Here is a 15954-nt window from a genome sequence, read left to right as displayed (position 1 = left end):
TATTATAATTATTATTATTATTACTAGTATTATTATTATTATTAATGTAAACCATTAATTGCTATGAGAACTCAGTTCTTGACTGCATACTGCTGAAGACTGGTTAGGTTTTAACATGATGAGGCTAATATAAAATAAATGTAAGAGGTACACAGTTTTATTTTACATTTAGAACATTTTTCAATACTTGAGGTATTAAAAAAATTAAATATGAAAGCAATATTTACAATAACTGATAATTATTGTAATTGATAATACATTTACTTACAAATGTTCAGCTGCTGTAGTGAATAAAATACTTTATGAATTTATGGTCATACAGACCAAATTCTCCTATTCTACCCGACTAAATAAAGATTCAGCTGTTTGTCAGAATCAGGTAATTAGTGGTGTTTGTGAAGCAAAGCATCACTATTGTCATCTCACACACTTTATTATTATTATTATTATTAGTAGTAGTAGTAGTAGTAGTAGTATTTCTGGACAACATTTTGGCACATAACTCATCCCACACCGTTTGTGCTACAGATGTGAACGAGGGCTCAAATCGACCGGCTTACTGAGAAGAAGTGTGACATGACTTTTATAAGTGAGCAGACTTATGATGTTTGAACCACAGACAAAAAAATCTCATGTTTTCGGCCCATAGAAAATGCGTGGGGAATAAAACCCGAGTGTCACAGCTCGGACATTTTGTTTGGCTGACATGCTTGTATCAAATGATGTCAAGTGGCTTAATGAAGAGAATTGTGTTATGAGCATTCTAGTGACGTCACGTGCACCTTAATGCCCACAATAAATGGAATTACAAAATTACAGCAACATAGGCATGCAACATATCAAAACGCTTGGCTCAATGAGAAGAATTGCATTATGGGTATGCGGACTGCCATAAAGCCTGTTATATTAAAAAAATTAGAGTTAAATACAATCATTACAGCTACCAATATAGGTCAAATTAGTTATGCTTCAACAAACACGTACACACACGTAGCCTCCCCTAATGACCGGCATGTGCAGCTGCATGTCGGTGTCGAATTTTCCATTGGCAAGCACCACTGATGTTTTCTTCAGAAAATGTAAATTCTAGTTAAGTCATTCTAACTGTGATTATGTTTTAACCAGATTTGCTAAGAAGAAGAAATTAAATTGAACAAATTTGAACAATTGAACAAATGAGAAAATCTTAACCGAGATAACTGCAGTTGTTACAAAAACTCAGAATTCATAGTTTTGATATTTTCACTTCTATCCAAAATTTCTTCTTTACAATGTAGAACAGAAAATACGGTAAAGATAAAATAAGGGAAAAGAGCAGGAATAGCTGAGAGAAGGTAGCTCCAGCATCTTCTGCAAAGAAACAGAAATTTGTTATAATTAATTTTTTTCTCATTAGTCACTCAATAAATCTGATACCACATTTTTTGCCTAATTTTTTAAGTATTAACATTTAAAAAATTCTGATTATTAAAAATAATTGTTAAAAAATATGCATTTAAAATATATATATAAAAAAAATTAAATATTAAAAGATACAATTATTTTTAAAACTTCACTTACCTATATCTTCAGGTATTTGGGAGGAAGAGGAAACAAACAAGAAAAAGAAAGAAGTTAATTTTTTAGGAACTTTTTCCAACAATTAATCTAAAATGTAGCTCTAGATCAGAAACATGTTTAGGCCAAGAACACAAAAAAATTGCATTCCAGTGTTTCCTCATCCCAGTCCTGCTCTGTTCTGTATTGTTTTTAACTCCGCCCACTTCCTCTCACTGACTTCCTATTGGTTAAGGACTTGTCCATCTCATTATTTTATCATATCAAGAAGACAGTGCAAAATGGACTTACTGAAAATTCCTCTAAGATTTGACAAGCACAATAAAATACATATTAATATCTTAATTGAAGAAGTGTATCTTATTTTATATCACAGCGCTGTTGAATTCTGGATTATGATTGGTCAGAAGGTGTTGATTAATTTACTATAACAGCAGCTCTGACTGTAGTGCAGCTGTAAATCACAGGTTGCACTGTTTTAGTCGAGTAAGGCTGCTTTCACACTCATTTATGTTGATTTAAAAAACCCGTGATGTAACCTACACATTGTAACCATAACAGCTCGAGTGAAAGTTGGGTTAAATCACTCCAGCATGCTGGTCAACCTCCTCACCCAACCTCGCTGAGTTAAAACAGCTCATGCTAGGTTTCCAAATTCACCAAAATGAATTATTCTTAAGCAAGCTATTTTAGAGTGTACTATTAAAAAAAACTTACCATAAACTTCGAGTTCGACTCTCTGGATGAAATGAGTGACAGATCTCTTTCTGCGTTTCACGAACAGGTAGCTGTAGTAAACTCCAGCATCATCAAACCACACGTTCTTCAGCACCAGAGAACAGTTCCCTTTCAGCAGCTGCTTCTCAGGAACGTACACACGGCCTGTATATCTTTCACCCTGGTATAAATTCCTTCTCGTTCTTTCAAACACAACAGCAAAATCAGTGCGCCATTGAATATACACTGTCGGCTTGGATGTGTTACTCAGTTCACAGGGCAGGACAGCTGTGGAACCCACTCGGGCAGATATGACCTGAGCATCTGCAGAGCATTAAGCATCTAGATGAGTTTTAGCATCTCTGAGGCAGTTATGAGAATTATCTGTCCACTTACCAACAGAAGTGATCAGCCATATGATGTAAATGTAGAGGAATGTCACACCGCCCATGGGTCCCTGACTTTCTAAAACACACACACAGACTATAACATATGGAGAAGTTTGCAATACACAGACCTTTCATTTGTGACACAAGGACAGCGTGAAAAGCAAAACCTACAAGGACAACACTGAAAAGCAAAACCTTCAGTGAAAACCAATCAGCAGGAGCTGTTTAAGAGTGAAACGCTGACTTCATGTAAGACGTGAATGTAATTTTCTGTTGCAGTCACTGTCCAGTCACAGACCTAAGCCAGGCCCAAGGGTGTATTTGAAAAAGGGGAGAGAAAGAAGGGCCTGAAAGTGTTTCTTTTTTAACAGGAAATGTTGTTCATATAAAGGAAACACATTATCGTTCAGTGATTCTTCATTCCTGATGCATTGACTGTTGAACCCTTAATCATCAAGCCTTTTAGAATTATTGCTAAAACATGAAAAAAGTGGTCATATGGCTAAAAATGACTCCCTCATGTTGCTTTATTTTAGGGGACAGGTGAACATTAGCATACTGTTATTATTATTATTACAAATTTCCATTCTGGATTTTCATTAAGTGGCATGTGTGTGCATTTATCTTTAAAAATGAAAAAAACATTCTCTTGTCACAAATCAGATTAAATGGTTTTTCCTGACAGCTATTTTTTTTTTTAAATATTCACAATTTTGTATGAAGGTGCACATATTTGTTGTATTTTCACTGTCATGCCTATGATTGATACATACACTGTAATAATGCCTATAAATGGTGCTGTTTATTAATGTTTAAAATGTAGAAAGTTGGTGAAATATATCTTAAGGGAGGAAAACAGTTTGCCTTTTTGTTTGCATGAAATATGAAGATTAATAAAAAAGCTCCAAGCCACTTTTCAACCTTCAAGTTTCATACTTCCAATACTTGTCAAAGTTGGGATTCTGGAAAAACAGGAAAATAGCATCACTGTGCATGTAGCCTATATTATTGTAGATATTTATTGTAGCTACATAAAGTAAGTAACTACTTTAAGTTTTTTTAAAACTATATAAGCCTTTATTAACCCGTTTATGCTATACAATCTTACTGGAAGCATGTAAATTCTTTTATTACAGCTTTTCTTTAATTTCCTCTATGTATAGTTCTTAAAAATCTCTTTCAACAATATTTGCTATTGTCCTTTTTTTAATATTAACATTAATATTTTTATTTTTAGGAACTTCACTTGTTTGTTAAAGTTTTAAAAATGGCATTTCTATGGAATTTCCAAGGCACTGCTTTCCTGTAAACCTGTATGACAGCCGGCAGCAGACTAAAACCTAACCTGTTCTGAAAACCAGTTTCTCACCAGCAAATACAGCAAGGATCAAATCCCATTTAGTTACAAAAAACAGTCAGGTCTTACCTTGGATGGAAAAGAATATTTACTGTGTGTTGTATAAGATAAAGTATCAACAAAAGTTTAACAAAGACAAAAGTCAGTTCTGCCTGTCACACCAGCCTGCATGTTGTGCCACAGGGCTGCTTTTGTTTCCTGCAGGTATAGAGAAAAGGCGGAGTTTCGAAATGAGTAACAGGTCCTTCTGCTCTTATGAGGGGGCGTACATTCAGCGACATCACAAACCTCAGTTTTTTCACTTCTCTCCTGGTATTACACTTTGATTTCTAATTACACTCAACATTATAGCCAATTAGAGGATTAATTCCAGGGTGGAGGTCAATTTTCAGCACATGTTGTAAATATTCTCCAATGACCTTTGGCCAAACAAATGACTACAATCAGGGATGCAACCTTACAGCCTATAGGTAATGCTTTCAGTACAGACAAATGCCAAAATAATAAACCATCAAAACCTCAGTATTTCAAAGCAGCTCCAGCTTTGTTGTGAACACATCCTCTAATCATTGTTGATGCCTTTATTATTGACACATTATCAGTCTGCTTATCTTGTTAGCGTGTGTGTGTGTGAGAGAGAGAGCGAGATAACAGCAGAGGAACAACTGATAAGTGGAATTTCAAGCATTTCCACTTCTCTCAGTACATTACTCTCTTTATTCTATTCCATGCCTTGAATTCCACTGAGAGCTAAAACCTGATTCCCAACTGAAAACAATCAGAATAATTAGCCTTCTAAACCCTTAACTGCACCCGCCAACCCACCCACACACCCACATACACACCCACACACACACACACTGTATGTAAACATGTCAGTCATTGTGATGAGTTTCTGCACTTTATTGTCTTTATTCTACTCTAATGTTCTTGCGGCGCAAATATGTAGTGTGAGTGTAATTAAAATAAGTGGGTTTATTTTGCATTTTTAAGGTTTTGTACTTTAGCTAATGTAGTTCCCACATTTCCCTCTGTGGGATCAACAAAGTACATCTGTCTGTCTGTAGATTTACAGCAGTTAGCAAACGCTCGTATCCAGAATGCTTATAGCGTCCATAAAAAAAAATTTCCTCACACTAGGAAAAATTGGCTATGGTCTAAGAATATAACAAGGCTAAACTCTGGTACATAAGAGTTAATGCAAAATGTAGGACATTACAAATGTTTTAAAGTTAATAATCTGTGTAGATTTGGTGCATGTTTATGGTCTTAATGCAGGGGTAGGTCTTGAGTCTTTGTCTGAAGACAGCCAGTGACCCTGGTGTTCAGACAGCCAGTGGAAGTTCCAGGACAGAGAAATGTCTTGATTTATGTCATCCTTGTATCTTAAAGGAGATGGTAGGTCCAGTCGAGCCATGCTAGAGGCTCAGGGTGTGTGTGGTGCAGAGCGGGGTGTGATGAGTGACTGCAGGTAGGTTAGTGGGCAGCTCCCAGGAGTCAGTGGAGTAAAACTGAGGAGATTTAAAACATTCTGTAACAGCTGCAGGGGTTGGATGGCATCCTGACGCAGATCTGCCAGGAGACAGCTGCAGTAGTCTAGTCTCGAAATGACAAGAGACTGTTCAAGCACCTGAGTGGCCTCTGTGGATAGTAATGACCAGATCCACCTGATGTTGTAAAGGAGAAACTTATAATGCCTGAGTCAGGTTAGTCATGTGGGGAAAGAAGTTATCTGGTCATCCAGAGCTACCCCAAGGTTGTGGCACGTGTGTGCCCATATCTCTAAAAATTGAAAGATTTCTCATGTCACAGATCAGATTAAGTTGGTTTTCCTGACAGCTATTTTTAAATGTACACTATTTTAGCTACAATTTAGGTATGAAGGTGAAATTAAGTATTTGTTGCATTTTTTATGTTGATAACAATCCTCACTATCATATCTATGACTGATTCATATTTCGGTGCTAACGGTTCTGTTTGGAAGAATAATAAAATATTTTCTTGTGCTAATGAAACACTATCATTACTAACACTGTATTAATGCCTACACATGGTGCTGTTTATTAATGTTCAGAATGCTAATGTGGAAAATTGGTGAAATATACCTCAAGGGAGGAAAACAGTTTGTCTTTTTGTTTGTATGAAACATGAGGATTAAAATAGTTTCATACTTCCAATATTTGTCAAAGTTGGGATTGTGGAAAAATAAGTCAGAGAGATCATGAGATGTGGATGCATCTTGTTGGATATACAGAAGCTCAGTCTTGCTGGGATTTACTTTCATTTCGAACATTTCCAGTTCTCCCAGTACATTACTCTCGATGTTCTTTCACATGTTTTGTAAGCTCTTTGGCTTCAGTAGTTGGATGAAACCAAGAAGATGTGAAGAAACCCCTACAGAAACAGCTGATCTTTATTTGGAGTTAATCAGAATCACTTCATTGATGACTGCTGTATGATAATTAATTTTAAATGTTAATCTGAAAGTGGTTCATTCTGAGCACAGTCACATTCCTCGTTATTAAAGGGTGTGCATATTTACCAGGTTATTATAAGGCTTTTTTTTTTCTTTTTTCCCAGGAAATGTTTCTATTTGTTTTTCACTTGAATGTTGTTGGGTGCTATGTCACATTAAAGGTGGGAAAAGATCTGACATGATTTACCTTGGATTAATTTTTTTTTTTTTTACATCACGAGAACCTGCCATTTTAACAGCGGTGTGTAAACTTCTATCTATCTATCTATCTATCTATCAGCTGACCAGCTCTGTCCCATGCAGATGACCACAGAGCATGTGATTGCTGAAGGTCAGCTGCTCCATCACATCCATCACGCAGAAGTCATGTGAGGTTTAACTGGGTGTCCAGTAGGGGGCAGTAATGCTCCCGTCACAAACAAGAGGAAAAGAAAAATAAATCACACAAAGTAAAAGTGAATGTAGTAAAAGTGCAAGTGGCAGCAGGAACAGCAGGCACACTAGTTTTTGTAATTCAGCAATACAACCTGTGGGATTTGTTCACTTGTTTCCATGAGAAACAGAAAGCTGGGTGTGAGGAGCTCTGTGCAAGACCTGGTCTCTGGAAAAGAGAGATGTTTCCCAGCTGCTGCTGCAGTAAGTAGGATACAAACATTCACCAGGGCAAAAGGGAATGAAACTGCTCTGGTGTTCATCAGGAAATGAAGTCATTCACTGTGTGTTAACTGACTGATGTATTATTTTAATGCACCAGGAGAGAAACGCTGTGCAAAACTAACTGTTTGTATTTTTTTGTGAGAATTTAGTTTCATTTTCGTCATTGAGGTAATGCTGTGTGGACAAAAACAAACAATCAAACAAACAAACAAACAAACAAACACATTACTTCTGAATTTAGATTTTTTAATGTAACTACAGTTTAAGAGAAAACATGTTATAGGTACAGTTTATCTAAAGAAAGCTAAAGAAATGTCATTTCTGCCTGTAGTGTCTTGCCTTAACTGGCTTAAATACATTTTAAGGCTTAATCATCCCTATGAATGAGTATAAAACAGCTTCTTTAATGTGTACAATCCTCAAAAAATTGAACCAGGTATAAAACAGCTGCACTCTGTAATTATTTTATACAGATTAAGCCATTAAAAATCTGTCCAAACATGGGTTCAGCTGTACATGTCCTTGTTGCTGGGATGCTGTACATCTTTTGTACCTTTTTTTTTGTGTGATTTACTTAGTAGAGTGCACATAGTATATTTAGTATACTACTTAATGCTTAATTATGGTCCGATTATGGTACCTTATTCCACATTTCCAGGTGATATTAAAGGTACAAAGGATAAGTGTACTTTCCCCAGCTATCAGGACAGGTACAGTGTAGTACCCTTTTTTTCAGAGAGTGTATATCATCAAGTAAAAGCACAGACAGGACATTATGTTATAAAAACCTTATGAAGTAACAGGAGCATGAAATTAACTGTGACTTTAAAAAAACAAAACAAAAAATGTTTCTTACACTTTTAGGAAAGGAGTTTTTCAGGGTTCTTTGGATAGTAAGGGGCACGAGGAGTCTTTTCTAATAGGGAGACACTGTGCTATTTAAGGGTCTATACAGAACTTTTAAGGCTTTCCGCTAGTAAGACAAATTGAAGTTGTTCTAGATTTAACTTTTTGCTCTAAGAGAGTAAAAGAAAGCAGCAGCAAAAAGTTTTGTGTCAATTGTGTGTGGTTTTTTCCCCTCCCTGGTGAACTGTAAGTGCTATTACTGTGAGATCGAAGCATCTCAGAGCAACAACAGCTCATCCATGAAGACTGTGAAGACCATGGATTGGGACCATTGAGTGCTGAAGTGTCTAATGTATAAAAATCATGCATCCCTCATTGCATCACTCACTACAGAATTTCAAACTGCCTCTGGGAGCAACATCAGCACAAGAGCTGTGTGTCTGGAGCTTCATGAAATGCGCATCATTTGGCCGAACAGCTGCACACAAGAATAAGATCACTATGTGCAATGCCACGCATGGGCTGGAGTAGTGTAAATCACCAACACTGGACTCTAGAGCAGTGGAAATGTTCTCTGGAGAGATGAATCACGCTTCACTATCTGTTAGTCTGATGGGTGAATCTGGGTTTGTTATGGGTTTGCCAGGAGAAATCTAGCTACCCGAACACAGAGTGCCAAGAGTAAAGTGGGGTGGAGGAGGGATAATGATCTGGGGCTATTTTTCAGGGTTTGGTCCGCTTAGTTCCAGTGAAGGGTAATGTTAATGTTAATGTTAATGCGACGCCATACAGACATTTTACACAATTATGTGTTTTCAAGTTTGCGGCAGTAGTTTGGGGAAGAACCATTTCCTGTTGCACATTTTTATAACAGCAAAGGGGGAACAACTCCATATTAATGCTCACATAAAGCACATCTCAGTGTGATGTGTAAATATGTGATTAGTGCTTTTGTTTAAATTCTAATCTCACATGTGATATTGGAGCTATTATGTCACTTTTATTAAAGTCTGTCTTTGTTTTGATTTAGAAAATGTGCACACACAGCCCCGGAGTCTATTGTTCGAAACTTCTCTCTTTTGTAATTACGTCTTGGTTTGCTAACGGTGTTGGTAAGTAACTAACTTCAGTAACAGACAACACATAAGTATGAGAAATAATTAAGAGCATTGCTTAAATGTTGCTAAATATCCATTTTGTTTTTGTCTTCTGCTGTCTGCAGATTCTCAGAACATATCGGCCCGAGTGGGTTTGACAGTTGTCCTGCCGTGTGAATTTAATAGCACCTCTGTCCAAATACTGTATGTTCGGTGGCACACTGATAAAGAGGTAGTGTTTAAGCGACTGGGTAAGGATTCATATCAAGGTGAGGGATATGAGGGTCGTGTGGACGTTCCTGAAGACGAGCTGCGTAAAGGAAACTGTTCCCTGGTGTTGAAGAACGTCAGTGTTAGTGATGCAGGACACTACAAAAGCTACCTGAAGAGGTTTATTCAGAGTGTTGAACTCTCAGTCGATGGTAAGCCTCCATATCAGATATCAGAAGAAGTTGTTACAAATAAGGAATATTATTTTATATTGCCATAGCCATCTGTGATGCCATTGCATTCTGTGGCCGGGAGTCCAAGAGAGCAAAACTGAGCATGCTCTCTCCCCCATCAATCACAGCGACACTAGCCAATCATAAGCATCTGTGAGCTCATGTATGCAGAAGAGGGCGGATAGCGCTTTCCTCTGAGTGTGTTACGCTGCTCCCTGATCTTGCATGAGCAGCATTTCGAAAAGATGCTTTCGGCTGGCTGCACGTGCCTCGGAGGAAGCACGTGATAGCGTTCGCCCTCCTTGGCTGGTAGCTGTCGTGTGATGGGGAGAGATGTCTGATGGGTGGGAATTGGCCGTGACTAAATTAGGGAGAAAATCAGGAGAAAATTTTAAAAAATAAGAAAGAAGGAATGTTTGGAAAGGTAATCGCATGATTCATTTATTTTTACACAATTCATTTTCACATATGATTTTTACACATTATTATTTTTTATGATTTCATGATTTAATTTCATGTTATTTTTTTCAACATATGATTTATTTATTTTTTTACATTATTTTTCCACACATGATTACATATTACTCGCATAATCCCATGTGAGTTGTATGTGATTTTTCCACAAGGGATTAAATATCAACCATAGTTGAAAATCTGAGCACATTACAGTTTAGTGTTTTTCATACTATACAGCTGTACAGCTAATAATAAAGTAACTTTCCAAACACAAGTAATTGGACGTTGACAAGAAGAGCGAGATGTTTGTACCAATAGCATGTCAGTATGCCAATATGAAGGGGTGTGCTGTTATAGGAAAATAATCCATGCCTTTATTTTCCTATAACAGCATGTCCCCATTCCTCTTACACCACAGCAATCTGCCAATTATTACAAATTTTATATACATTAAAGAATGACACATTATGCTTTATAGTTACATTTAATGTTGTGAAACATGTTAGTTCCTGTTCTCACTTACGTTACAGCAGCTATAAACAGTCGTTCCCTCACCAGCCTCTCTTTTTTCTCTCTTTTGAAGTTAATAAGCCAAAAAATTGCAGCTTGTCATGTTACTGAGAAAATACAAGGATAAAAATACAAAAAATACAAGGGAAGACAAACTCTTCTGTCCTGAAGATTTCGGAAAACTTAAAGTTACAGCTTTACCTCTGACTGTTACAAAGCGCTGACACTGGAGACTTTATTCTGTTTATGTAGAGCATCTGCTGTACACGTCCCTGTGAATGAGCTGTTACTATAGAAACGATAACGTATTAGAACGAGTGCATTACCTGTGATTTGCAGCTGCACTACTGTCAGAGCTGCTGTATAGAAAATTAATCAACACCTTCTGACCAATCACAATGCAGAATTCAGCAGCGCTGTGGTGTAAAGGGCCATATTAGATTGGTAACTACCTCACAGCTGGCTAATTTTGTTGTCTTGGCCTGTACACTTTCTTAGCTTACACTTCATTTCTGTTTTTTCTCCCCTGATCCCTGTGCACAAAGAAACTCCAAAAAAGCCATCTGTCACAGGTGAGCAGATATATCACCTAAAACTGAAATCCTACAGAATTAAACTTATAGCGTAAAGCAAATTTGAGTTTAAGAAACTCAACATTATTTTGCATTAAGCAGTCAAGCTCAGTACACTCTTTAAAAAAGCAACTGAAAATACATCTTTTTAATTTTGTGTTTAGTTTTTTTTTGGTATTTATTGTTTCATTTTACTTTTATTAAATTTATTTCAATTTTTATTTTTATTTTATATTATTATATATGGACTATTAAAAGAATTCATAGTATTCATAGCAGTGTTTGTAGAATATTGTACTGCATGTATACAGTGCCTCCAGAAAGTATTCATTCACTCCCAGAGGTTATTTCTCTTTTTACTGTATTGCAGCATCGAATTTAAGCACATCAAAATGAGATTCTTTTTTTGCTTATTTTGAAGTGACTCTCTACAGAAATAAAATTAAATAAAGTATTAGATGTTCTCATAATTATTAGGAAAAAAAAATCGTCTCAGATGTGTCTCTGTGAGCTTGGCACATTTTGATTACGCCATTTTCTTTCATTCCTCAATGCAAATTTTCTCCAACTTTGCCAAATTAGATGGAGAATGTTGGTGGACAGTTTTCAGGTCATGCCACAGATTTTCAATTGGATTAAAGTCTGGGCTTTGACTCGGCCATTCCAAAACACAAACGTTCATTTTTTCCCAAGTCATTCCTTTGTGCTTTTTGCCCTATGCTTTGGCTCATTGTCCTTCTGGAACAAATATTTTCACCCTAAATGCAGATGATGTCTGGCTGACTGGAACAGGGTCTCCTCAACAATTTGCGTATATTTGTCTTCTTCCATGTTGCCTGTGATGGCACATGGTGAAAAGCAACCCCAGAGTATGATGCTACCAGCACATGCTTGATCACAGGAATGGTATTACCTGGATTTGGGGCTGTATTTGGTCTGTACCAAATAAAAGACTTTAGGCTTCAAATGGCTCCACTTCAGTCTCATCAGATCACAAAATCATTTCTCTAAAGCTCTCAGATTTTTTTTTTTAACATGGCCTTTCTCAGAAGTGGCTTCAGGCTGCTCTCCCATAGAGGCTGGATCTGTGAAGAGCTGATGATATTGTTGAGATTTGCACAAGTCCTCCTGTTTCAGACAGTGAACTCTGTAATTCCTGCAGTGTTGTAGCTGGACTCTTGGACACTTCTCTGACAGTGGTCTTCCTTTGCCGAGTCCTCAGTTTGGCCTGATCTTGGTAGTGTCTGGGTTGTGGCACATTTTTTCACTTTGTTATAATGGATTTCACAGTGCTTATAGGAAAGTTCAAAACTGTTTTAATAACCTTCTCCTTCTTTTTTCCTCCTAACAACTTAATCTCAAATCCTGATCTGAGAACTCCCAAAGTCAGAGATATTGATTGTGTAAGCATACAGCTGGACACGGGTGGATTTAAAATGAACACAGGCCTTACCCCGTTTAACGTATTTCATGTGAGTCCTCAAGAAAGTTAAGTACTAATCCTAATTTAGATTGCTAAAAGGGAGGCGAATACTCATCACTTATGCAGTTTTTAGGCTTTTTATTTTTATTTTTTAAAGAATTCTGAGGACATCTAAATGCATTATTTACTTTTAGTTCTGTAGAGAGTCACTTCAAAATGAGCAGAAAAAATCCCATACTAATGTAGTTATATTTAATGTGGCAATAAAGTAAAAAGAGAAATAATCAGTTGGGGAGGGGTGTGAATACTTTCTGGCATAACTATATACACTATATTACCAAAAGTATTCGGTCACCCATCCAAATGATCAGAATCAGGTGTCCTAATCACTTGGCCTGGCCACAGGTGTATAAAATCGAGCACTTAGGCATGCAGACTGTTTTTACAAACATTTGTGAAAGAATGGGCCGCTCTCAGGAGCTCAGTGAATTCCAGCGTGGAACTGTCATAGGATGCCACCTGTGCAACAAATCCAGTCGTGAAATTTCCTCGCTCCTAAATATTCCACAGTCAACTGTCAGCTTTATCATAACAAAATGGAAGAGTTTGGGAACAACAGCAACTCAGCCACGAAGTGGTAGGCCACGTAAACTGACGGAGAGGGGTCAGCGGATGCTGAAGCGCATAGTGCAAAGAGGTCGTCGACTTTCTTCACAGTCAATTGCTACAGAGCTCCAAACTTCATGTGACCTTCAGATTAGCCCAAGTACAGTACGCAGAGAGCTTCATGGAATGGGTTTCCATGGCCGAGCAGCTGCATCCAAGCCACACATCACCAAGTGCAATGCAAAGCGTCGGATGCAGTGGTGTAAAGCACGCTGCCACTGGACTCTAGAGCAGTGGAGACGCGTTCTCTGGAGTGATGAATCACGCTTTTCCATCTGGCAATCTGATGGACGAGTCTGGGTTTGGAGGTTGCCAGGAGAACGGTACATTTCGGACTGCATTGTGCCGAGTGTGAAATTTGGTGGAGGAGGAATTATGGTGTGGGGTTGTTTCTCAGGAGTTGGGCTTGGCCCCTTAGTTCCAGTGAAAGGAACTTTGAATGCTTCAGGATACCAAAACATTTTGGACAATTCCATGCTCCCAACCTTGTGGGAACAGTTTGGAGCGGGCCCCTTCCTCTTCCAACATGACTGTGCACCAGTGCACAAAGCAAGGTCCATAAAGACATGGATGACAGAGTCTGGTGTGGATGAACTTGACTGGCCTGCACAGAGTCCTGACCTGAACCTGATAGAACACCTTTGGGATGAATTAGAGCGGAGACTGAGAGCCAGGCCTTCTCGACCAACATCAATGTGTGACCTCACCAATGCGCTTTTGGAAGAATGGTCAAAAATTCCTATAAACACACTCCTCAACCTTGTGGACAGCCTTCCCAGAAGAGTTGAAGCTGTAATAGCTGCAAAAGGTGGACCGACATCATATTGAACCCTATGGGTTAGGAATGGGATGGCACTTAAGTTCATATGTGAGTCAAGGCAGGTGACCGAATACTTTTGGTAATATAGTGTATACAGTGAAGGGAAATAATTATTTTGGAAGATTTGTTTTTGAATTACAACCATGAATTTGTCTCCCTCCAGGTGACGCAGGAATGAACTCTCCTCATCCGCTGGTGATTGTCTTGTCCCTTCTCTCGTTTTTACTCTTTCATGTCTTTGGTAGGGAGTTAAAATCATCACAGCTGCACATGTAGTGAAAATGAGATATATATATACTGTGAAAAAAAATACTGTAAAATTCGCCTGGGAGGAAAATCTTGCTTTTTAATGTTTACAGTGTTGAACCCTCGTCTAATGATCTACAAACTTCACTTAAGCTGATGAAGTGGAGGATCAGACTGATGGTTTAGAGGATTTAACTGAAGGAAAGTTGAAAGTATTAGGCTCTGTGTACGTTGCAGTCATTGACTCATTTTTAGTTTTTTGTACTTGTTTCACCACATAAAATCTAGAAATTAGAGATGGCACTGTTCCAACGCCCAGGATCAGTATCCGGTTGATACCAGCAAAAACGATGTTTTGGATATTGGAGGAAAAAAAAAATAATGAAGTTGATCCGATCCTGTAACAAATGGAAAAGACTGGAATTAGATTTGGAAGAGATTTTTTTGAGACTGTAAATGTTTACATATAAACAGACTTTTTTTTTTAGGATTAACTTTATTATCTTTAAAATATTTATTATATTTACATGTAAGAGATTTTTGTGTAAAAGATGTGGTTTTGAGTATGTCATATTTTAGCTATTTATTGTTTCCAGTATTTAAAAAAAAAATAAAAAATTTTAAAGCTTACTAGCTTTTTAAAAAAAATGAGATCTTGGCTGATTCTCAAGGTTTCAGTATTGTTATCTGCAAAGAAAAAATGATATTGTGCCATCTCTAATAGAAATAAATATTTATGAACGAACATTTCAGTGTGAACAGTCAAGCAGGAAGTACAAGTCTGCTATTCTACAGACTGTTCTCTGGTTAAGACGTGTAACTCTGGCTTCAGTTTCCAGCATCTGGAAAATCCTGCTGATTTTTTTAGCTGTCCTCACACTCTCACTGTTTTTAAAAAGCATGAAGTGGTCCATATTAACGGTACATCAGGCGCTAACGCCGATCTGTAATCTGCCCTGTAATCACTGCTATAGTTCATCAGACTTATTCCAGATCATTCATTAATTTTAATTTTGGAAGGATGAAAAACAAGCAGAGAAGAAATACTAGAGCTTTTTGTAATATTTATTGTTTTCAAGGTAAAAAAGGTTTTGAACATCTCGTTTGCATATTGTTATCATCTAAATGAAAAAAAAAAATGAATGCAACATACACAGATCCACTAATGTTATCTTTAATTGCTTATGCACTGTAAATATGTATATCAGTGGCACTACAGTATGATGTGTAAGAAATGATCGGTAGCTGTGCTTTCCATAACTGACCCTTTGCTAAAGCTTAGCCACTGTAAGCACTGTTTAGCGCTGTTCTCTGACAAGCTTTCAGGAGCTCAGATTAGTGTGCGGTACTTGTAAATCAGACAACCAACATCCCAACAGACTTAGATGAAAATTACAGAGTAAACAACAGAAATACCAGTTAAACCCTTCAAATATACCAGATGACACATGTCTCTGGCTAACTAACTAGCTATCTTGCTAATAAAGTCTGTTATTGTAATCTCATTCAGTACCATAAATGAAAGGATTTAATAATAACCAGTTCCAACATGCTCAGTAAATCATACAGTCCGGTTCTTTTCAGTGGATCAGAACATTTGGTTTGGCACATCATCAAGAATCGACTCTCTTCGGCTCCTGAACAGCTTATTGCTGTTTTCCTCTAAAACCTAAAAACAAGGTTTGCAAGAATACGGACCAGTGATTGTTCTTTTACTGAACT

At 37.4% G+C, this 15954-nt stretch overlaps 1 long non-coding RNA gene across 1 annotated transcript; it reads right to left on the bottom strand.

Annotated features, from left to right (window-relative positions):
* Window positions 1-2277: 2277 nt before the first annotated feature.
* Window positions 2278-4211, bottom strand: LOC128318810 (uncharacterized). Its single transcript, XR_008302243.1, has 3 exons — window positions 4090-4211; window positions 2671-2739; window positions 2278-2598 (listed from the first exon to the last, which is right to left on the bottom strand). It is a non-coding gene; the product is annotated as an uncharacterized LOC128318810 (long non-coding RNA).
* Between the last annotated feature and the right edge of the window lie 11743 nt (window positions 4212-15954).

The sequence above is a fragment of the Pangasianodon hypophthalmus genome, chromosome 9 (assembly GCF_027358585.1).
Source record: "Pangasianodon hypophthalmus isolate fPanHyp1 chromosome 9, fPanHyp1.pri, whole genome shotgun sequence".
NCBI lineage: Eukaryota > Metazoa > Chordata > Actinopteri > Siluriformes > Pangasiidae > Pangasianodon > Pangasianodon hypophthalmus.
Note: the sequence above shows the minus strand (reverse complement) of the source record. Positions and strands in the feature narration are given on the sequence as shown.